Below are 24,609 nucleotides of genomic sequence, written 5' to 3'. Positions count from 1 at the left end.
TTTGTTTCTTTGTTTGTTTCTTCCTTCCTTCATTATTTTCTTCCTTCCTTCCTTTTTTCTTCCTTCCTTCCTTTCTTTGTTTCTTTGTTTCTTTATCATTTAACCTTTCTTTACCTCATCATTCCTTTCTCTCTCTCCCCCTCAGTCTCTATCACTTTCTCTCTTTCTGTTTCTCTCTTAACCTCTTTCCCTCTTTCTTCCTCATTATCCTCCTTTCTCTGTTACTACCTCGCCATCTCTCAGGCTCTCTGACTCTCTATCTCCCTCTGCCTCATTCTCTGTCTCAGATCTTATGCTTTCTCTTTCTTTTCAGTTCCTATGTTTTTCCATCTATCTCTCTGTTCCTTAACTTTTCTCATTTTACGTATCTGTTTCTTTAATTCTGGATTTCCGTATTTCAAATGCCTCACTCCTTCTCTCTCTCCTTGTGTATCTCTCTCTGTGTCTCTCTGTCTATCTCTCTCTCTGTCAATCTCTTGGGTTTGGTCTCTTTTACTCTCACTCTTTCTCACTTGGAGCTGGCCTACGTTTAGGTTGTCTCTCTTGCTATGGCTGTAAAGATAGTTTCAAACCCTATTCCTGACCCTCCACTCCAGCATTTCAACAGACACAAAATATCTCCTTTTTCAAGACCAAATCCTAATGAATGAATTCTGTCCACTTCCCTCATCTTTGTCTTGGATAGTTTCATGGGGCTACAAAGGTAATGGGGGAAAAATGAAATTTACAGAGAATGAAGTATATCAGATAGAGTAGAAGCAGGCTAGATTTTATCAAAGACTGCCTCAGGTCTTTTCTCTTGCTCACTTGCCTCTCTACTTGTGTAAAGGCCACTCTGTTGGGCTAAAAAGGGAATATGAATGCTGAATTCTGCCTTTATCTATATACATACAACACTTAATACCTTGGAGCATGAGACTTCTGATGGGGAATGTGCCATCGAAGCTCTAACCCCCTTAATTTATGGAAGGAGAAACTGAGGTTTGCGAAGAGAAAAGGATCCAGCAGTAGCTGGATTTCCATATTCATTGGGTCAACAAACATGGCAACTAATCTTTGGGGGGAAATTCTTATATCCTCAGTTTCTCTGTGTGTGTTTGAGTGTCTTTGGTGTAGTCCCACATTTTCAAAGAATATCCTGTAATTGGAATTTTGAATCATAGAACTCTCTCTCCCAGCATCCCACATTCCTTCTAACATTACTTCCTTAGCTTTTGGAGATAAAAACTTTGTGCTATACTGGCCCTCTCTCTTTTCCCATAAATTTGGCTGGGAAAGCTGGCTGGTCCTTTTCTTTCTTTTGCTTCCTGTGATTACTTATAAGTCTTATAAAATATGATACTTGGAGTTATTGGATATTTAAGATTTACAGTATCAATATTTTCATGGATTTCAATATTGACAATCTGTATGATATTGGGCCTGTACCTGACTCCCACCTCAACCCAAACCAAAGGTTCTTGGGGTAGTCTTTTTTGTTTAAAAGTGACAAAAACCTGAGTGGAGTCTAAGAGGTTCCCTTTCCCCAACAGACTTCCCCTTTTAATCCGTCCTTCAACAATTTGGATGAGTACTAAATAAGACATTCAGCAGGGCAGTAAGTTTGTTCGTAGTCAGAGTTCCTCCAAGGCAAAGTCCAACTCTGGTCTTCCTGTGGCTCCCAGTTCTCTCTTGGATGGCTCTCATCCTGTCAAAGACTAACCTGTAGCTTCTGGCTCCTGTTCTCACTCTAGTATCAATTCCCATTTGTGGCCACTCTTGGGAATCCTTAAAGTCTCCAGAACTTTTTCCCAACTCAGGGAAGAAATAAAAAAACATCTTTTAGCAGATACTCCATGTGCCATATGCTCTTTTTTTTATTCTGGAAACCCTTCCCTTCTGTCTTAGAATCAAGACTGTGGAGCAGTTCCAAAGCAGAAGAGTGATAAGGGATAAGTGGTGGCGATTATAACTGACTTGTCAGGGAATTGTTTGAAGCTATATTTGGACCCAGAAATTCTTGCTTTCTGGTCTGGCTGCCCATACACCCAATCATTTTTTATGGATTCTGCCTAAAGGAGACACTCAAAGGACAAGGTGAGATGCAGTATGGGACCTAGCCAGGCCCAGAGCCTCCTCTTGACATTTTATAACATGACATTCTCAAGGGTTGTTTCCAACCCAATTGTTCCCCTTACTGCCTGGAGGCCCCCTGCCCCCACTAAGGATCTTCCTCTTTTGGACCCTCAGATTTTCCTCTTTGAAACAAAGGTATGATGCCTCGGAGGTCCCTTTTCACTGGGAGAACTTAACTCTCTGATTTAATACCCAAAGGGAAAGGATTCTTCCTGATAGACAAGGGGTAAGGGTTAGTGAGACCTTCCCAGAGACTTTGACATTGGACCTGGGCCTCCATCGAGGATTCAGTGAGGCAGAGATGGAGTGGGAGGACAGGGAGAGAAGAGGTACATCCAGTGTGTTCAAGGCAAACCTGTGCTTGAAGAACAGGGAAGAGGGGAGCCCCAGTGATAAAGAGGACATGAGATTCTGTGGTCAAAGTGATGGCAGGAGAGGGGAATGTGTTCATTTCACTAACTTCACCACTATCCTCTTTGGAATGTACAGAGCCAATGGGGACAAGCTTCATCTGGCTGAGAGTGAGGTTTGTTTGGGCCCCATTGTCACAGTAAAAAGGGAATGTTTTGTAACAAAGCCAGTGACCTCACAGAAGCTGGGCTTAACTCCCCACCATCCTGAACTTCAGGGCATACCAGAGTCAGCCAAGAGAGACCTGGGAGGCAGAGGAAGACCATAGTTGGACTTTGCCTTCCAGGAACTCTGACTACTATAAAACTATTTTCCTGTTGAGTGTCTTCCTTAGCTCTTATCCAAAAGTTTGGGGGCAGAGAGCAAGATGGGAGGCTGCTGGAGAAAGCGGCACACTTAGCCGCCACTCAGGTTTTTGTCATTTTAAAGGAAAAGATTGCCCCAAGTCCCTATGGTTGAGCGGGAGGGAAGGAGAGATGAAAGAGAAAAAAAGAGAGAGGCAGAAAGAGACAGAAAGAGAAAGAAAGAGAGAGATGGTGGAGGAGACAGTGAAAGTCAATTCTGGGCTCAAAAATCCAACTGACTCACTATTAGCTCTGGGATCAAATCTAAACCATTGTGTCACTGACTACCGTTTATAAACAACAAAAACTGACCCCCTCCCCTGATCCTCTGTTTCTCACTTTTTCGTTCTTTTTTGTCATCATTCATTTCTCTCTCTCCCTATCACTTTCTGTTTGTTTCTCTCATAACCCCTCCCCATCTTTCTCCCTCACTTTCTCCTCCTTTCTGTTACTATCTTTCCATCACTTTCTTTGTTCCTGTATGTATAATCGTTCTGCATTAATCTCTGTCTCTATCCCTGTCTCTTAATATCTTTTTAAGTTCCTGTATCACTCTATCTCTTTCTACCTATGTCTGTTTCTTAATCTTTCTCTTTTTATGTATCTCTATCTCTTCATCTCTCGATCTCCATGTCTCTAATATCTATATCTACCCATGTTTGTCTCTTTACCTCTCTCTTTTCTACTATCTTTTTATGTATTTGCCTTTCAAATGGATGTTTCTTTTTCTTTCTCTCTCCGACTCTTATCTCTAACTTTTATATATCTCTACCTCTTTCTCATTTTACCTTTCTTCACCTCATTATTCCTTTCTCTCTGTCCCCCTCTGTCTCTATCACTTTCTGTTTTTCTCTTAACCTCTCTCCCACTTTCTCCCTCATTCTCCTCCTTTCTCTGTCAGTACCTCTCCATCTCTCAGACTCTTGGACTCTCCATCATGCTCTGCTTTATTCTCTGTCTCTGTCCTTCTGCTTTCTCTCTATATTTTCAGTTCCTATGTCTATCTGTCTCTCTTCCTTAATCTTTCCCTTTTTATGTATTTGTTTCTTTAATTCTGAATTACCATATATCTAATGTCTCCCTCCTTCTCTCTCTCTCTCATTCTCTGTCTCTCTCTGTCTCTGTCTCTCTATCTATCTATCTATCTATCTATCTATCTATCTATCTATCTATCTATCTATCTATCTATCTATCTATCTCATTTTTCTCTCTGACTCTCTCTCATTTGGAACTTGTCTCCTCATAAGTTGGCTCTCTTTTGATGGCTGTAAAGATAGGTTCAAATCCTATTCCTGGCCCTCCCGTCCTGTATTTCAACAACAGACACATAATCTCTCCTTTTTAAGGGACAGATTCTAATAAATGAATTCTGGCCACTTCTCTCATCTTTGTCTTGGATGGTTTGGTGAGGCAACAAAGGCAGTGGGTGACAAATGCAATTTACAGAGAAAGAAATTTATCAGATAGCGTAAAATCAGGCTAGATTTCATCAAAGACTGCCTCAGGTCTTGTCTCTTGCTCAGTTTCCTCTCTACTAGAGTAAAGGACTCTTTGTTGGGCTAAATAGGGAAGATGATTGCTGAATTCTGGCTTTAACTATATACTTACAAACACTGAACACACTGGGAGCATGAGACATATGATTTGGAAGGTGCCATCAGAGCTCTAACTCCCTTATTTTATGGGTGGAAAAACTGAGGTTTGGGAAGAGAAGAGGATACATTGGTAGCTAGCTGAAGTTCCATGTTCATCTCTTTTGTATCTGTATATTCGGTCTGATCTCTTCTATTTATTCCAACTTCTAGTCATCTACCTTTTTACCTATATATTCTGATCTAATTTATGTATTCAAATCTATACATTTATGTATTCTGTTCTCTGAGCTCTCTCTCTTCCATCTATTCAATGTCTCCTATGTGTAGTATCTATCCATCTTTATATGCTACTTGTTCCATCTAGTCCATTTGCTCGGTGAGCTCACTCTCTCCCATCTCTCTGTTCTTTTTCTTTTAAGGGTTCTTTCTATTCTTTCCATCTATTTTTAGACTCTATATGTTCTATGTGATCTCTCTGCCCAAACCAGTCTACATGTTCTGTGTTGTGTCCAATTTATCTAGTCTATGACCTCTTTCTTTTCCATCTATTCTCTCTGTCTGTGTTCTCTATATTCAATGTGCTCTTCCTCTTCCATCTATTCTGTTTTATCTTATATAGGGGTTGAATTCTCTGTGTTTCATCTATCCATTCTACATGTTCTATCTATTTTATGTGTTTTACATGTTCCATTTATTCTACTGCTTCTGTGTTGTACCTCTTCCATCTATTCCAACACTTCTCTCTTTTGTTTCTCTGTTCTATTTGTTCTTTGAGTTCTCTCTCTTCTATCTATTCCATGTGCTACATCTATTGTTATCTATTCTGTGAGCTCACTCTCTTCCATATCTCTGTTCTATCTTTTCTAACGGTTCTTCCTATTCTATCCATCTGTCTTTAGTAGCTATACTTCTATCTGACCTCTCTGTTATAACCATTCTATATACATACATTCTATCTATTCAATGTGCTCTCTCTGTTCCATGTGCTCGTCATCTTCCATTTATTTTCCATAAATGTTCATCTTACTTTTTATGGGTTCTTTCTACTCTCTGTGTTGTCTATTCCATCTGTTCTATGAGCTTTCTTCCATCTGTATTCTATCATCTACTTTACTAGCTATATGTTCTATGAGATCTATCTTTTCCATCTATTCTATATGTTCTCTTTCTTCTATCTGTTCTGTATCCTATCTATCCTTCCTTTCTAATGTGATCTAACTTTTTGTTCTATTCTAACTTGTTCTAGCTATTCATCTCTTTTCTATTTAGTTGTTCCATCTGATCTCTTCTATGTATTCTAACTTCTATTCATTTATTTATCTATGTATTCTGATCTGTGTTCTAGTCTATGTATTCTAATGTATACATCTATGCATTCTATCTGTTCTATGAAATTTCTCTCTTCCATTTCTTCTGTTTTATGTATTCTTCATTCTATCCATCTATTTTCAAATATATATTCTCTATGTTCTATCTATTCTTTGGGTTTGAACTATCCATTCTACATGTTATATCTATTCGGTGGATTCTATCTGTTCCCTGACCCCACCACTTTGTCAATTCTATCTGTAATGTGTTCTATTTTTCTCTATGCTATACCTCTTCCATCTATTCATTTATTTCTGTATCTCTCTGTTCTATCTATAAATGTTCTATCTATTCTATGTTCCATATGTTGTATCTATTCTTTCATTTTTCTATGTATTCCTTCTGTTCTATGTGCTCTGCCTCTTTCATCTATTCTAACTTTTCTATCCATCTATCTTTTCTATCCATCTATCTTTTGTATCTATATGTTCTATCTGACCTCTGTGTCCTATCCATACTAAGGATTCTTTCTATTTTTTATGTGTTTATTCTTTCCATTCTACCTGTTCTATCTATTCTTTGTATTCCATTTTTTACCTATCATTTATGTCCTCTCTGTACAATCTATTCTGTTCTGTGTTCTATCTGTTCTATGTCTAGCTTGTCTTTGTGTTCTATGCATTCTGTGTTCTATTTTTCCTAACAATCCATGTATCTGTAATCTTCTGTGTTCCCTCTGTTCTCTATCTTTTCATCTATTCTGTTTCATGTTATATTTGTTCGACCTGTACATCTATGTGTTCTAAACATTCTAAATCCTCTATTCCTTCCATCTCTTCTAACTGTTCTATCAATCTATATATTCTATTTGTTCTACATTCTATCTATTTTGTGGTGTCTGTTCTATGAGCTCCATCTATTCTATCTGTTCTATGTGTTCTATCTATACATTCCTTAGTTTCTAATATTAATGTTCTATTTGTTCTGACTGTCCATCTATTTATCCATGTGTTATATCTATCCATTTATATGTTCTGTTTTATGTTCTCCTTGTTGTACAAATTTGTTCTATTTCTTCCATCTCTTCTATTTCTCTCTTCTATGTATTCTTTTATATACCCTTCTGTTTTTATCTATCCATCTATCTTTCATTTCTTTGTGTTCAATTTGTTCTATCTAATCATCTTTGTTTTCTGTCTGGTCTGTATTCTCCTCCAACTACCTATTCTATCTGTTCTATGTGTTCTATCTGATCTATTTATCATCTATCTGTTCTATCCATCTATCCATTCTGTATTCTCTCTCTTTTATGTGTTCTCTCTTTTATCTCTTCATCTATTCAATGTGTTCTAACTATGCAACTATTTTAATTGTTCTGTGTTTTAGATATCCATTCAATCAGTCAATCTATGCATTCTATAGATCCACCTATAAGATTTGTTCTACTTATCTGTTTTATGTTCCACCTATCCATCTCTTCTATCAATGTATTCTATCTAATCTATCTGTTTCATCTATTTGTACCTTCCATCTATCTATTTCTTCTACAGTTCTGTGTGTTCTCCCTATTCATCTACTCTAGCTGTTCTGTGTTCTATCTACCCATTCATCTATCCTACATTTCCTGTTTTGTGGATTCTCTAATCTATCTTTTCTACCTATCCATCTATTCTTTGTGTTTTATCTTTCTGTTCTATCTTGTGGTATTCTGGCTTTTAATCTATTCTGCTAGATAGAACACATAAATGGATAGGTAGAACATACAGATCAGCTAGAACACAGAATACAGATGATTAGATGGAAGAAATAAAAGATAATAAATACCTGCAGATTTTTGTCCCAGATTGTTGTATCCCTCAAATGTGTTTCTTCTCTGTTCCCTTCTCTCTTTCTTCCCTCTCCCTCACTTTTTCCCACCTTCAGAAAGAACCACAAAAAGAAACATTTACTTAACACCTCAACATATCCAAAGCATTTTATCAATATCTCATTTGTCCCTCAGTGCTAGGCAGGCACTATTATTATCTCCAAATTACAGATGATGAAACTGGGGTGTACAATGTTCATATTATTGTTGCTAGTTTCCATTTTTATTTTTAAAAATGTTCACTTCATGGGCCAGCTAGGTAGTACAATGGATATAGCATCAGGCCTGGAGTTAGGAGAATCTAGGTTCAACTCTGGCCTCAGATAGCTTCCTAGCCCCTGGGCAAGTCACTTAACCCCAATTACCTAGCTCTTGACACTCTAGTGTCTTAGAATTGTTACAAAGAGAAAGTATGGGTTTCAAAAACAAAAACTGTTCATTTCCTTGACTCTCTTTTGGGAAATGGGTCAGTCTCCTAGTTTGTGTCCATTTCCTCTAGCTTCCTCTTTGGAAAAGTTCAATGTAAAGTATTTTTTATATTTTTATCATTTCTTCTTGTTTTGGAGAAATTGATTTTGTTCACACAAAAGCCTTGAGAGAACACTAGATTTTGAATCTGAGGACCTCGTTTAAATCATGCCTTTGACTTCTACCTCTGTGTGCTTGGACAAGTCACTTAAACCTCTCTGGCCTCAAATTTTTCACTTGAAAAAGGAGAAGGTTGGACTAAATGGTTCCCATGGTCTCTTCTAGCTCTAAGTCTCTTATACTAACATCTCATTTTAGATATTCAAAATTGTAAATTTTGCCTTTTATTATTCTTCTATCATGTGGCTATTGAAGAATTCTGCTATCCATAGTTGTGGATGATATAGCCATCCATTTTTCTCCAAGTTTTTTTTGGAATGTGAATTTTAGTATTTTGATTGCTGATGTGTTTGTAATTTTTGTGGTTCATCGTATCAGATGCTAGTCTAAACTTATTTTCTGCCAAGCTGTTTTCCAGTTTTCCCAGCATTTCTTATTAGAGAAGAATTTTTTTTGTTCAGTGACTTCAGTTATGTCCAGTTTTCATTTGGGACTTTCTTGGTGAGAATACTGGAATGGTTTTCCATTTCCTTCTTTAGCTCAGTTTACAGATGAGGAAACTGAGGCCTTTAGAGTACACTGACTTGCCCAGGATCACACAATTAGGAAGTATCTGAGACAGAATTCAAATTCAGGAAGATGAGTTTTCCTGCCTCCAAGCCTGGTATACTATCCAATTCAGAGCCACCTAACTGTCTTTAGGTAAAAGGATACCTTCTTCTATGATTGGTATTCTTATTTATTTAACAAAAAGCTACTGTTAGAGTAATTTTTGCTTTTAGTTCTTCTTTATCTATTCTGTGTCACGGATCTACCTTTATCTTTTTTAACCAGTAATAAAGAGGTTTTTTTTAAAAATTCCATTATTCATTTACTTTTTTAGCATTTAAAATATTTTTAAGTTCCATATTTTCTACCTCCAACCAAACCCTTGATATGGCGGGCAATATAATGCTGCTCTCACATGTGAATGCATTTCCTTATTAATTACACTGCAAAGAAGATAAGAAAAATAAAGTGAAAAACAAGATGCTTCAATCTTCTACACTCAGAGGTCATCAGTTCTCTCTCTGAAGGTAGATAACATTCTTCATCATAGGCACTTTAGAGTTGTCTTGGATCTTTCTCTTGATCAGAGTCACTATGTCTTTCATCATTGATCATTCTCACATTGGTGTAGTTTCTGTGTACATTCTTCTTCTGGTTTTAGAAACAATTAGTTTTGATCATTAATACTTTATGATATAATTTGAGATCCAGTAATTTTTGCCTACTTTATTCTTACTTTTTCACTAATTCCCTTGATATTCACTATACTTTATTGTTGTTTTACATACATTGTCCAAAATGATTTAGCAGGACCCAGCCATGGACAGTGTGAATTGCTCCAAATATTTAGATCATCCATTACTTCTGTATATATTATTTTATAGTTATATTCATGAACCTTTTCTGTATCACCATTAAGTCATGCATTTTAACAGTAACTTTAAAGTGATTTTTGCTTTTTACTGGCTTTTTCGCTTCTTTTTTTTAAAGTAATCTATAGAAATGTTGATTTTTTTGCAGATCTATTTTGAATTCTGAATTTCAGCTACTTGGCTGAAGCAATGAATTGTTTTGATCAGTTTTTTTTTCATTATTCACTGGAGTTCTTTTAGTAAATCATCTGCAAGTAAAGAGAATTTTGTCTCTTTGCCAATATATATTTCCTTAAGATCTTGTTCTTATCTGATAGAGTTGATATTTCTTGTTCTACGCCAAATGATAATGAAAATGTACTTCATCCCTATCTTGTTGGGAAAGCTTCCAGTATTTATATATTACAAATAATGCTGCCTTTTGATATTCACTAAATATTTTTGATCATTAACAGGACAGTCCTTGCATTTCTATGCAACTAAACGCCCAGTCCATTTGTTTGTTCAGAATCTTTGCTGGCTTTCTTCTACAATGATTTCTTTCTTTTCCTGTCATTGTGTGTTGTTTTTCTTTGGTGTTTATCTTGCCTTTTTAAAGTGCTGAAGGGGAACTGGGCTTATTGGGGAAGCTAGGTGGCCCATGACTATAGAGTGCCATGTCTGGAGGCTGGAAGACCTGATTTCAAATTCAACCTCTGACACTTCTTAAGGATGTGACCCTGGATGAGTCACTTAACCCTCATTGCCTAGCCCTTACTACTCTTCTGCCTTGGAACCAATAGGCAGTATTGATTCTAAGACAGAAGGTAAGGCTTTCAAACAAGGTGGGGATGGAAGCTAGTGGCTCAGTGGATAGAGAGCCAGGCCTGGATCTGGGAGGTTCTGGGTTCAAATTTGACCTCAGATACTTATTAGCTGTGTGACTTTGAGCAAGTCACTTAACTCCCACTTCCTAGTCCTTACCACTCTTCTGCCTTGGAACTGATACTCTATATTGATTCTAAGATGGAGGATAAGGGTTAGAAAAAAGTGCTGGGGGAGTTTCCTTACTGGGAAGAAATCGCAACACCAGTCCAAAGAGGCATTCAGTGATGGTTGTTGGGATGAAAGATGACCTTGTTGGGAGTCCAGAGACCTGATCAGAGCCCGACCTCTGCCCTCTACTGACTTGGGACAAGAACTCTCTGGGTACACTTTGCTTTCCTACCTATAAAGTAAGATAATTGGATTCAGCTGGCCTCAAACATTCTTCCTGGTTAAATTCTCTTAAATTCTGTATTCTTGGGTTGATGGTGTCTCTGATATTGAGTGATCTCTGTATGACTCAAACTGTCCTTTCATGTTTCCTACTTCTGGAGGGAGGATGGGCCTGTGGTAATATAGCTGTACACAGTTAGTTGAGCGTGTGACTAAGAGCACACGTTTATAAGGTGACTGGCTGGGGTCAGGAACCATCTGGTTTAATCTGTGGCTGTGACCTAGAACAGTGGTGTCTTGGCCATGTGGTTATCATATTTGGGCATTGTTTTAAATAGAAACAAGACTCTTAGACTTCCCTGCTTCAATTACAAAAACACTTACCTTGTGTTTTAGAATTGATATTAAGTATCAGTTTTAGGAGAGAAGAGCAATAAGGGTAATCAATCTAATAGGTAGTGGCTTGAGGCCAGATTTGAACCCAGGACCTCCCAACTGTAGGCCTGGCTCTCAGTCTACTGAAGCACCTTGCTGTCCCCCTTAATATCAATTCTAAGATAGAAGGTAGAGGTTTAAAAAAACGAGGTTGCAATGTACACTAGATAGTACACACTGGACCTGGAGTTAGGAAGAACTGAGTTAAAATTCTGTCTTATGGGAAAGACAACAAAAAAAAGCTAGTGTCACTGAATTGTAGCCTATTCTGAGAGGATTAAAATATAACAGAGGGAAGGGAAGAGGAGATTTAGAACTCTTAAGAGACTTTGGCGACCAAGTAATTCACACCCTTTCCCACATAGGGGGAAACTTAGGCACAGTACCATAAAGAAATAGACAAATGCTGGGGTCGGCAACCTTTTTGGCCTTGAGTGCCATAAAGGCCACATTTTTTTAAATGTAATTTCGTGAGAGCCGTACAGTGCTCACGGTGAGCGCTCCTATAACAGTGCCTGAAAAAATTGACTTCATGGATCCTCCAGAAAGACCCAAATCTGGCCCTCAAAAGAGCCAGATATGGCTTGAGAGCCATACGTAGCCAACCCCTGGACAAACGGATCGTAAGATCATTTATGACTTTTCTAAGATCTTGGGACTAGTGAGGCAGGACTGGGAGTTGAGTCCTAACTTCTGAGGTAACTCTTTTCTATCTTCCATTGGGGGGGCCACAACTTCCCTGTGTGTTCTCTCCATCCCCCATCTCAGTTTAGTTTATTTCAATAAGAAGTAATTTTTTTAAAATCAAGCTGTGATTTCCCTGTTGGGAGGGTGCTCTCTTTGCCAGGGCAAATCACCACCAGCAGTATGGAAGACCTGAATTCAAATTCAGCCTCATGTACTTACTAGTTATATGACCTGGCACATATTACTTAACCCTTGTTTGAGCTTCCTCAACTGTAAAATAAGGACAGTAATAACATTTGCCTCACAAGATTATTGTGAAGATCAAATGAGATAATATTTGTTAAGTGCTTAGCATGGAAAGGCTAGTTGTTATTATTCATAATACAGTATTTCAAAAGTCCAAAGAGTGGATAATTTAGCTGTAAGACTGAATATTATCCTACAGGGGAAAATGAAACTTCAGTAGAATAGAGGACTTTCAAACATTTTTCATTCTGAGAAAACCGGAGCTAAGACAAAGCTTTGAAAAACAAATGTGAGTTTAGAGACATCTAGAAAGAGAGATTTATTTGAGCAGTTGGGTAGAGTTGGCACTCTCTGGGAGAAAGAAACAACTGTCCAGTCAGAAGCTTTCAAACGGGGATAGATTAGGAATAGAATGATTCTTTTATGAATATTTGAAGAGGGAAAACAGAAGGAAGGATAGAAGGAATACATCAATGTGGAAAAGAATAGGAAGTGGAGAACCCATGGTGGAAGGTGGAAGGGCAATGGGCAGTAGTACTTTTGCCTGAAATATACAAAAGAGAGTTGAATACACATACACTCTTAAAATGGTTGTAGGACTTTTGGGACAGCCTGTACCTTGAATTCAAAAGGGAAACAATTGGGGATGGGAGTGGGAGGGATAGTTAAGAGGGAAGGTGATATACTGATCTTGAAGAGGGTGATTAAAAGGAGAAAAAAGGAAAAAAACAGAGCATCTAATTGGGGATATCTTCGATAGCCCCTAGAGATATGGGAAATGACTGAACAGAATGACATATGAATGACTGTTATGGAATATAATTGTATAGTAAGAAAATAATGAAATGAGATGATTTCAAAGAATCCTGGATAGCAGGAATGGACGCAGAGTGAAGTGAGCAAAATCAGGGCAAAAAACCTAGGAAAGAAAGACAACTCTGTTCTATGGGGGCATTTGGATAGCTAAGTGGATTGCGATCCAGGCCTAGAGATGGGGGTCCTAGGTTCAAATATGACCTCAGATACTTCCTAACTCTGTGTCCCTGGGTGAGTTCCCCATTGCCTGGCCCCTATTGCCTAGCCCTTTCCACTCTTCTACCTTGGAACCAATATGCAATATTGCTTCTAAGATGGAAGGTAAGGATTTCTTTTTTAAAAAGACAACTTTGAAAGAGGTAAGATGGGGAAGGTAGGTGGTTCAGTGGATAGAAGTCAGGTCTCCAGACAGGAAGTGCTAGGTTCAAATTTGTCCTTGGGTACTTGATAGCTGTGTGACCCTGGGAAAGTCACTTGAACCCAGTTTCCTAGATCTTCCCATTTTTCTGTCTTGGACTGATACTTAGTATTGATTCTAAAATGGAAAGTAATGATCTTTTTTTTTTAAAAGTACGAAGGATATAATGACCTCTGATCAGTGTGATGGCCAGCTTTCTAAGACCTCTAGACCTCTTTCTAAGACCTCTAAGACCTCTAGACCTCTTTCTAAGAAAGAGGTGTTGCACCCAGGGGATGGAGAAAGGGGCATACATTTTTGGACATGATCACTATGGCTTAAACATACTTATCTTTTAGAAGGTTTTTTTTCTTTTTAATGCAATGAGGGTTCAGCAATATTGTTGTCCGAAAAAGAAAGTCATTTATGCTTTTAGCAAATGCACCAAACAAAAGGAAGTTCAGAAGGAAACATCACCCATGCTGGACAATTTTGAAAGCCATGTGCATAATTTATTATGTTCTTTAAAAAGGCTAAGTTTAGGAAACAAAGACTCATGGTTTCATAGAAAATCATCTTTTTGTGTATGTGGAAATGTTCTTTTGGGGTCATGGGCTGTGTCTGTGGTGGAGATCTGACTTCACATTAGAAAAGGGCCCTGGGGCATGATACCTACCAGGGATCATTATCTGTCAGTGTCAGTGAACACAATGACTTCTATCCTGAGACAGAGGGCCCCCTTGTTTCCCTAGGGCCTACATTTTCTAGGCTCATCAATTGTGACTTGTTTTATCTTTGTAACACCCCAGAGATGAGAAAGCAACCCATTTTTTAAAAACCCTTAACTTCTGTGTATTGTCTCCTAGTTGGAAGAGTGGTAAGGGTGGGCAATGGGGGGTCAAGTAACTTGCCCAGGGTCACACAGCTGGGAAATGTTTGAGGCCTGATTTAAACCTAGGACCTTCCATCTCTTGGCCTGGCTCTCAATCCACTGAGGTACCCAGCTGCCCCCTGTGAAAAATAATGGAGGTACCAGGGATGTTAAAATATAATCTAAATTGGGGCAGCTGGGTAGCTCAGTGGAGTGAGAGTCAGACCTAGAGACAGGAGGTCCTAGGTTCAAACCCGGCCTCTGACACTTTCCAGCTATGTGACCCTGGGCAAGTCACTTGACCCCCATTGCCCACCCTTACCACTCTTCCACCTATGAGACAATACACCGAAATACAAGGGTTAAAATATATATATATATATAGTTCATAATTTGGTTCAAAAAATAAGCTGCAAAAGGATAAGATGAGGGATATATATTTAGAAAGTGATTCATGTGAAAATCCCTAGAGGTTTTAGTGGATTTCCAGCTCTTTACAGCTTTTCAGTGTGATATGGTAGCATGAAAAAGCTAATGTTATCTTAGNCTAAATGGTTGTGGGTACACACACTGGGTTGAAGGAGAGACTGGACCAGGATAGGGAGATCAGAGTAAACAACTAAGCTGCTAATAACTGACAAGAGTGTCACCAACTTTCACCAGCTCACCACTAGGCCAGAGTCTTAGGAACCAACAGACAAGGTAAAAAGTTTTAACAGGTTTAATTATGCTTAACTAAAAAAAGTTGGGATAGGGAATTCTACACTAAAACCTAATGGGCAAAACCACAGGGAAAGGGGGAGGAGTTAACTTCTCTAATACTAATTGACCTAGGCCAGGCTGGGCATAAAGGAGCTGTTCTGGAGTCTCTGGGGGGCTGCTTCAAACATGGTTCCAGCCAGGATTTGACCAGCACAGCTAAGGGCTAAGGGTGGCTTTGGGGTTCTCACTGTAATCCACCAATGATCACAGGATATCTAAAGCCAAAGTGGTCCAAGGTATCCAAGTAGAGAGGGTGTTCTCAACATGCTGTCCACCAGATCCCAAATTCCTCCTTCCCTTGGTGTTGCTCTGTAGTTCTTGTCACTTTGCTAGATGCCACCACCACACAGGATCCTAGGGAAAACAGGTTGCAGGGTGTTCTTAACTCTGAGATCTCTCAGGGCTAACAACAGTTTGTGCCAACCACTAATGGAATCTCTCTCAGAGAACAAGCACCTACTTTCTGTTCCTTCATTCCATCTTGGAATGCTCCAGTCCTTCCTGCTAAGTCCATCCTTAGTACTTAATTAATTACTACCTAAACTTCCTCAAAACAGTTCCCCCATTTGCACAAAGCCAGAATTAACAAATTTTTGGTATTTGTGCACTACAAACTAAACTAAAATTCTAACACAAAATAACAAATAACCTACGCTAACTCTGTTCTATGTAACACTATCCTACTCTACCCTACACTAGGGATTTCAGCAAGGAAAGGTAAAAGGATAAATACATTGAACTGTTAAATAGTTCAAAACATAAAGCAAGAAGTAATAATGCAAAATTTCCAACAAATTCAACAGCAAATATGAAATATCAACACAAAAGGCAAAACAAACATCAAACATAACTCCAATTCTAATACACAAATATCCTACCAACTAATAAATGCAAACCATTTTGGAAAAACATTTTAACACAACATTGCATGAGTCTTCACATCAAAATTAAAACAAAACATCACACTTCCTTATGCAAATTACATTTGAATGTTTACAACCCAATTATATCAAAGTATTCACAGAATTTACAGTTATACACACATATACACACAATACATACAATACATACATAACATACATGTATATGATATACATATACACATGTATGTGCACATAACATATGCATGTCAAATATACATATGTACACCCATTGCATATATACAATACACTGTAATACAATTTACAATATACACATACTATTTACACAACTATTTATATTATTTGTGATATGTGATCTGTAGTATGTTGTATGTTCTTCATATAATGCAATTTTGTTATGTTTGTTGTATCTGCACTGTAATGTACATTAGTAATTTATCATATCCTCTAACATAATCTAATACTACATCTATTTCACTAAACTATTCTAAACTAACCCTATGATATTAGTATATTAGTTTAGCTACATCTACCTAAAAACTAGCTAATGTTTGTTAGCTATGTTTTGTTAGTACTTACTTTTCGTATAGCTAATTCTAATTTTGTTAGTATTTATACATTGTTTCATTCCATAAGAAACACAATGTACCCTAACATGTTTGTGTTGTATGTATCTGATTTGTTATGTTGTTTCTTTGCTATATCATGTTGCAACATGTTACTAATGGATGCATAATACCTACCAAAACTCCAGATCTCCTGCAGATCTCCTTTCTCAGTATGCTGTTCCATTCTCCTAGGAAATCTCTTCTCTCCAGTTTTCCTCTTCTCCTCTTCTTCATCAAAGGTCTTGATAGTTTTATGTGCAATGTTGGATGCATATGAGCATGTAGTGATACTATATATACATTACCAAAAATACTTTCAAACCATTTGATCCAAATTGTCCATGATTAATGGTCCTCTTTAAGAAAATCCTTGAAAATGGAGTTTTATCAGTTCAATTCATGAGTCTATCAGTAGTCAGTGGCACAGTGGTTTAGATTTCATACCAGAGCTAATAGTGAGCCAGTGGAATATTTTGAGCCCAGAATTGACTTTTACTGTCTCCTGCAGCCCCTCTCTCTTTCTCTCTCTTTCTGACTCTCTCTCTATCTATCTCTCTCTTTCTTTTTACTCCCTCCCTCCCTCTCAACCATAGGGGATTGGGCAATCTTTTTCTTTAAAAGTGACAAAAATCTGAGCAATGGCTAAATGTGCCCCTTTCCCCAGCAGCCTCCCCTCTTGCTCTCTGCCCCAACCTTTTGGATGAGAGCTAAGGAGGACACTCAACAGGACAGTCTTTTTGTAGGAGTCAGAGCTCCAAGTATGGTCTTCCTCTGCCTCCCAGTTCTCTCTTGGCTGGCTCTGGTATGCCCTTAACTTCAGGATGGTGGGGAGTTAAGCCCAGCTTCTGTGAGGTCACTGGCTTTGTTACCAAACATTCCCTTGTTGCTTTGACAATGGGGCCCAAACAAACCTCACTCTCAGGCAGGTGAAGCTTGTCCCCATTGACTATGTACATTTCAAAGGGGATACCGGTTGAATTGAATCCATTCCCCTCACCCTGCCATCTCTTTGACCACAGAATAACATGTCCTCTTTGCCACCGGAGCTCCCTTCATCCCTGGTCTTCCAGCACAGGCTTTCCTTGAACACATTCGATGTACCTTTGCACACACTGTCCTCACACTCGATCTCTGCCTCCCGGAATCCTCCATGGAGGCCCAGACCTGAAAGCAAGAATTTCTGGGTTCACATCAGAGAAAGAATAAGGAACAGAGAGACAGATAGATAGGAACTGAAAACCAAGAGAAAGCACAAGAACAGAGACAAAGAATGAGGCAGAGGGAGATAGAGAATCAAAGACTGAGAGATGGAGAGGTAGTGACAGAGAAAAGAGAAGAATGATGGAGAATGAGGGAGAGAGTTTAAGAGAGAAGCAGAAAGTGATACGGACAGAGGGGGAGAGAGAGAAAGGAATAATGAGGTGAAGAAATGTAAAATGAGAAAGAGGTAGAGATATATAAAAAGACTAAAAATTAGAGATAAGAATCAGAGGGAGAAAGAAAAACAAAGAGGTATTGAAAGGCAGATACATAAAAAGAGACTAAGAGAGAGAGATAAAGATAGCGACATGGGTAGAGACAGATATTAGAGACATGGAGATTGAGAAATGAAGACTCATAGAGATATATAAAAAGAGAAAGACTAAGAAACAGACAGGCAAAAAGAGATAGAGTGATATAGGAATGTAAAAAGATATTAAGAGACGGGGATAGAGACAGAGATGAAGGCAGAGGGAGACAGAGGGACAAAGACAGAGAAAGAGAAAGATAGTGACAGAAAGGAAGAGAAAGTGAGGGACAAAGATGGATTGGGGTTTTGAGAGAAACAAACAGAAATTGACAGGGAGAGAAAGAAATGAATGAGGAAAAGAAAGATAAAATCAGAAGCAGAGGACCTGTGGAGCAATTCCAAGGCAGAAGTGTGGTAAGGGATAAGTGATGGGGGTTATAACTGACTTGATTTGCCAGGACATTGTCTGAAACCATATTTTAACCCAGATATTCCTTTCTTCAGGTGTCCATACACCAAATCATTTTCAAGCGCCCTTCCTAAAAGAGACACTCTAAGGGCCAGGTGAAAAACAGTGTGGAATCTAGCAGGGCTCAGAGCCTAATATTGATGTTTTATAACATGATGTTCTCAACGGTTCTTTCCAACCCAATTGTTGAGCACTTCCCCTTACTACCTGGAGGCCCCTAACCCTAAGGATCTTCCTCTTCTGGACCCTCAGTTTTTCCTCTTTGAAACAAGGGTATGTGGCCTTGGAGCTCCCTTTTCACTGGGAGAATTTAATCCTCTAATTTCATACCCAAAGGGAAAGGATTCTTCCTTATGGGCAAGGGGTTAGGTTTAGTGAGGCCTTCCCTGAGGAGTTGACATTGGACCTGGGCCTCCACGGAGGATTCAGTGAAGCAGAGATTGAGAGGGAGGACTATGTGAGCAGAGGTACATCCAGTGAGTTCAAGACAAGCCTGTGCTCGAAGACCAGGAATCAGGGGAGCCCAGGTGACAAAGGAAACAAGATTCTCTCTGTGGTCCAAAGGAATGGATTCAATTCATTAATTTCACTAGTATCCTCTTTGTAATGTACAGAGCCAAGCTTCACCTGGCTGAGAGTGAAACAAGCGGTAACCACCAAAATTGAGGAGAAGCGTGCTGGGGAAAGGAGCCCACTTAGCCTCCACTTTTCTTTTTATGCCTTTTTTTAATTTTTTAAATATTTATTAATATTCATTTTTAACATGGTTACATGATTCATGCTCCTACTTTCCCCTTCACCCCCCACTCGTCCCCCACCTATGGCCAATGCATATTTCCACTGGTTTTAACATGTGTCCTTGATCAAGACCTATTTGCAAATTATTGTTAGTTGTATTGATGTGGTAGTTTCGAGACTACATCCCCAATCATGTCCTCCTCAGCCCATGCGTTCAAGCATTTGTTTTTCTTTTATGTCTCCTCTCCTGCAGTCCTTCTTCTTAATGCGAGTAGTGTTCTTTACCATAAATCCCTCAGAAATGCCCTCTGTCATTGCTTTCTGCTGGTTCAAAAGTCAATTACATTCGATTCTACCATAGTATATCAGTCTCTGTATACAGTGTTCTTCTGGCTCTGCTCCTCTCACTCTGCATCAGTTCCCGGAGGTCTCTCCAGTTCATCTGGAACTCCTCCAGTTTATTATTCCTTTTAGCACAATAGTATTCCATCACCAGCATATACCACAATTTGTTCAGCCATTCCCCAATTAAAAGACATACCCTCCTTTTCCAGTTCTTTGCCACCACAAAAACCTCAGCATGATGGAGAATGAGGGAGAGAGTTTAAGAGAGAAGCAGAAAGTGATAGGGACAGAGGGGGATAGAGAAAAAGGAATAATGAGTTGAAGAAATGTAAAATGAATTTTACAATTTCAAAAAAACATTTTCATGAAAGTCTGTTTATGATTTCTTTGGGATACCAACCCAACAATGGTATGGCTGGATCAAAGGGCAGGAATTATTTTATAACACTTTGAACATAGTTCCAAATTGCCAGACAAAATGGTTGGATCAGTTCACAACTCCACTAGCAATGCATTAATGTCCCAATTCTGTTGCATCCCCTCCTGCATTCATTACTCTCCCCTTCTTTCATTTTAGCCAATCTGCTCAGTGTGAGGTGATACCTCAGAATTGTTTTGATTTGAATTTCTCTAATTATTAGAGATTTAGAACACTTTCTCATGTGCTTATTGATACATTTGATTTCTTTACATGAAAATTGCCTATTCATATCTCTTGCCCAATTATCAATTGTGGAATGGCTTGATTTTTTGTACAATTCCTTTAACTCCTTGTATATTTGAGTAATTAGACCCCTGTCAGAGTTTTTCGTTATAAAGATTTTTTCCCAATTTGTTGTTTCCCTTCCGATTTTGACTACATTGTTTTTGTTTGTACAAAAGCTTTTTAGTTTATAATCAAAACCATTCAATTTACATTTTGTCATTTTCTCTAACTCTTGCTTGGTTTTAAAGTCTTTCCTTTCCCAGAGATCTGACAAGTATACTATTCTGTGTTCACTTAACTTGTTTATAGTTTCCCTCTTTCTATTCAAGTCATTCACCCATTCTGAATTTATCTTGGTGTAGGGTGTGAGATGTTGATCTAGACTTAATCTCTCCCATATTGTTTTCCAAATTTCCCAGCAGTTTTTGTCAAATAGTGGATTCATGTCCCAAAAGTTGGGCTCTTTGGTTTATCATACACTGTCTTGCTGATGTCATTTACCCCAAGTCTATTCCACTGATCCTCCTCTCTGTCTCTTAGCCAGTACTATATACCATTTTGATGACCACTGCTTTATAGTATAGTTTAATATCTGGTACTCCTAGGCCCCCTTCCTTCACATTTTTTTCATTATTTCCCTTGATATTCTTGATCTTTTGTTATTCCAAATGAAATTTGTTAGAGTTTTTTTTCTAATTCAGTAAAGAATTGTTTGGTAGTTTGATAGGTATGGCACTAAATAGGTAAATTAATTTGGGTAGAATGGTCATTTTTATTATGTTAGCTCATCCTACCCATGAGCAATCAATGGCTTTCCAATTGTTTAGAGCCAGTTTTATTTGTTTGGAAAGTGTTTTGTAGTTGTTTTCATATAATTGCTGTGCTTGTTTTGGTAGATAGATTCCTAAGTATTTTATATTGCCTCGGGTGTGATTTTAAATAGTGTTTTGCTTTCTATTCTTGATGCTCTAATGCATTGGAAATGTGTAGAAATGCTGATGATTGATGTGCATTTATTTTGTATCCTGCAACTTTGCTAAAGTTGTTGAATATTTCTACAAGGTTCTTAGTTGATTCTCTAGGATTTTTTAAGTATACCATCATGTCATCTGCAAAGAGTGATAGCTTACTCTCCTCCTTGCCTATTTTGATACCTTCAATTTCTTTTTCTTCTTTAATTGCAACTACTACTGTTTCTAGTACTATGTTGAATAATAGAGGTGATAATGGGCATCCTTGTTTTACTCCTGATCTTATTGGAAAGGCTTCTAATTTATCCCCACTGTGTTGTGTGCAGATGCAAAGCATGGAATCCCTGCAAAGGTACAGGGAGAGCCTCACCCAGAATTCCAGGGGAACCCCCTGGAGAACTTTGGGGTGAGGGGCAGTTGAGAAGGGTTGAAGACAGTTAATTGGTGGGATTGGATGTGAGCAGATACTCTGTTTGTTTTTCCTGACGGGATTTCTCCTGAGAAACAATTGTAGCTTAAGCCAGTAGTTTCTACTCATAGAGTTAGCCTATTTGTCATTTCTATTCTTCATTAATATAGTTATATAATTATTTAGTAATTAGAGAGTAAGATGTTTATCTATAGCAAGAGAGCCAGTTTTAGTTAAGTGCTTCATCCCTCCAAGGAGGAGGGGCATCAATTTAACAGTTTAGGGTCACCTTTCATTTATCCTAAACCCTTCCTGGATTTATATAATTTTCCTTGTTAATTCCTAATATAACTTTTTACCTTCAAAGCTGTGCCTGATAATCATTTGGAAGATACTTAAAATTCAGTATGAACTTCTTGATTGAATCCTGTTAGCTTTCAGTTTAAGATCTCTCCTGTCCTCAACAGTTAGATGAATAATTTCTATATATCCCCTCTAACTGACCTGAGAAGAATATAAATTTAAGAAAGGAACATTTATTAGGGTTTCAGCCATAAGAAAAACTTACCAGGAGGGCAGCTGGGTAGCTCAGTGGAGTGAGAGACAGGCCTGGAGACAGGAGGTCCTAGGTTCAAATCTGGCCTCAGCCACTTCCCAGCTGTGTGACCCTGGGCAAGTCACTTGACCTCCAAGGCCTACCGTTACCAATCTTCCACCTATGAGACAATACACCGAAGTACAAGGGTTTAAAAATAAATTAATAAATTAATTAATTAATTGATTAATTAATTAATTATAACATATAGCCAATCTTTAAAAAAAAAAAAAAGAAAAGAAAAAAAAGAAAAAAAAAAGAAAAACTTACCAGAAGAATCCTAGTCCTGTCATCATTACCAACTGAAGCAGAAGCAGTTAGAGGGGGAGGGGTTTGAGAATCAGGAGTGTTTAACCCCTCCTTTCCTCACTGTAACCTGTCAATCTCTGGCTCTTAACTTAAAGCACTATTTGGCCCTGAAACATTTATCTGCTTCTCCAAACGGTCTGTTATTATCATCATAAAAATTGCATATGATGTTTGTTGATGGTTTTAGATATATACTGTTTATTATTTTTAGGAAAGGTCCTTCTATTCCTAAACTTTTCAGTGTTTTCAATAGGAATGGATGCTGTATTTTGTCAAAGGCTTTTTCAGCATCTATTGAGATAATCATGTGATTTTTGTTTGTTAGAATATTGATATGTCAATTATGTGGATGGTTTTCCTAATGTTAAACAAACCTTGCATTCCTGGTATAAATCCCACCTGATCATGGTGGATAATCTTCTTAATTACTTGCTGGAGTCTCTTTGCTAGTATTCTGTTTAAGATTTTTGCATCTATGTTCATTAGGGAGATTGGTCTGTAGTTTTCTTTCTCTGTTTTTGGTCTCCCTGGCTTTGGAATCAGTACCATATTTGTGTCATAAAAGGAATTTGGTAGGACTCCTTCTTTGCTTATCATATCAAATAATTTGTATAGTATTGGGATTAGTTGCTCTTTGAATGTCTGATAGAATTCACTTGTGAATCCATCAGGTCCTGGTGATTTTTTCTTAGAGAGTTCTTTAATGGCTTGTTCAATTTCTATTTCTGATATGGGATTATTTAGGTATTCTATTTCTTCTGCTGTTAATCTAGGCAGTTTATATTTTTGTAAATATTCATCCATATCTCCTAAATTGTTATATTTATTGCCATATAATTGGGCAAAATAGTTTTAAATGATTGCCTTAATTTCCCCTTCATTAGAGGTGAGGTCTCCCTTTTCATCTTTGATACTGTCAATTTGGTTTCTTCTTTCCTTTTTTTATTAGATTGAGCAGTACTTTGTCTATTTTATCTGTTTTTTCAAAATACCAGCTACTAGGAGTTCTGGGTTCAGATGGCGGCAGAGTAAAAAGCACCTCTTAACCTCACCTGACCTAAACACACAAAACTCCTCAAGGAGACATAAAAACAAGTCCAGATGAACGGAGGAACCCAACAACAGGGCACAGCATGGAAGGTACGTGGAATCGAGGTATTTCCATGCTATAAAGGGGTGAAACAGCTCTCACTAAATCTCAGGCTGAGCATCCACCCCACCCCCAACCACTCCACACACAACACCTATAGCGCCGAAGCCAGATAAAAAGAAATAGAGCAAGTTTGTGGCACCCATCGAGTCATTGGCAGCTACAGGGCCTGTTCCTGAGAGCAGCAAGATTTAGGACCCCAAAAAGCTAACGAACGCATGCAAAATCTGAGCTTGGGAGTAGGCCACAGAGAGTGGACGCAGGGCACAGAGCGCGGGCTCAGACCTCAGGCATGGGGGGAGGCGTGGGTGGAGGCAGACACAGCCAGAAGCCAAAGCTCTGAAACCCTGAGTGGGGAACCAGTGCAGTTGGGTATACAACTGTGGAAGCAGTGCCCTGAGACTTGTAAAGAAACCTCTGGCACAGGATCAAGCAAGGGGGTCCACCAGGGGGCTTGACCTTGGAAAAAACAAGAACTCAGACCTCAGGGGCCAAAAGACCGCGGACAGACCCTGAGCAGGAGGATAAACCTGCTGGGCTAACAATGGCTACCCAGTCTCAGGAAGTTCAGAAGAGAAAGATTAACAACAAGAAAAAGAAGTCTTTAACATTCAACAATTTTTACACAGAGAAAATCCAGACAACCGAGCAAACAGAGGAGGAGAACAAACAAGCATCCGGACCCTCCTCAAATAAGGAAAACTCCTTACAAGCTATGGAAGAGTTCAAAACTGAGATTTTGAGGAAAATGGAAGAGATCTGGCAAGAAAATAACTATTTAAAAGGTAGAATCTTGCAAATGGAAAGTGAGGCTCAGAAACCAAATGAACTGATAAGCAAATTGAACACCAGAAATGA

The 24,609-nt window shown here is 38.4% G+C and overlaps 1 pseudogene; it reads left to right on the top strand.

Annotated features, from left to right (window-relative positions):
- LOC123253817 overlaps positions 1–24,609 on the top strand; it is a 60,000-nt pseudogene that overhangs the window by 28,451 nt on the left and 6,940 nt on the right.

Source organism: Gracilinanus agilis, chromosome X (genome assembly GCF_016433145.1).
Source record: "Gracilinanus agilis isolate LMUSP501 chromosome X, AgileGrace, whole genome shotgun sequence".
In the NCBI taxonomy this organism is placed as follows: domain Eukaryota; kingdom Metazoa; phylum Chordata; class Mammalia; order Didelphimorphia; family Didelphidae; genus Gracilinanus; species Gracilinanus agilis.
The sequence above is the reverse complement of the archived record's forward strand: the minus strand, read 5'-3'. Positions and strand labels throughout refer to the sequence as shown.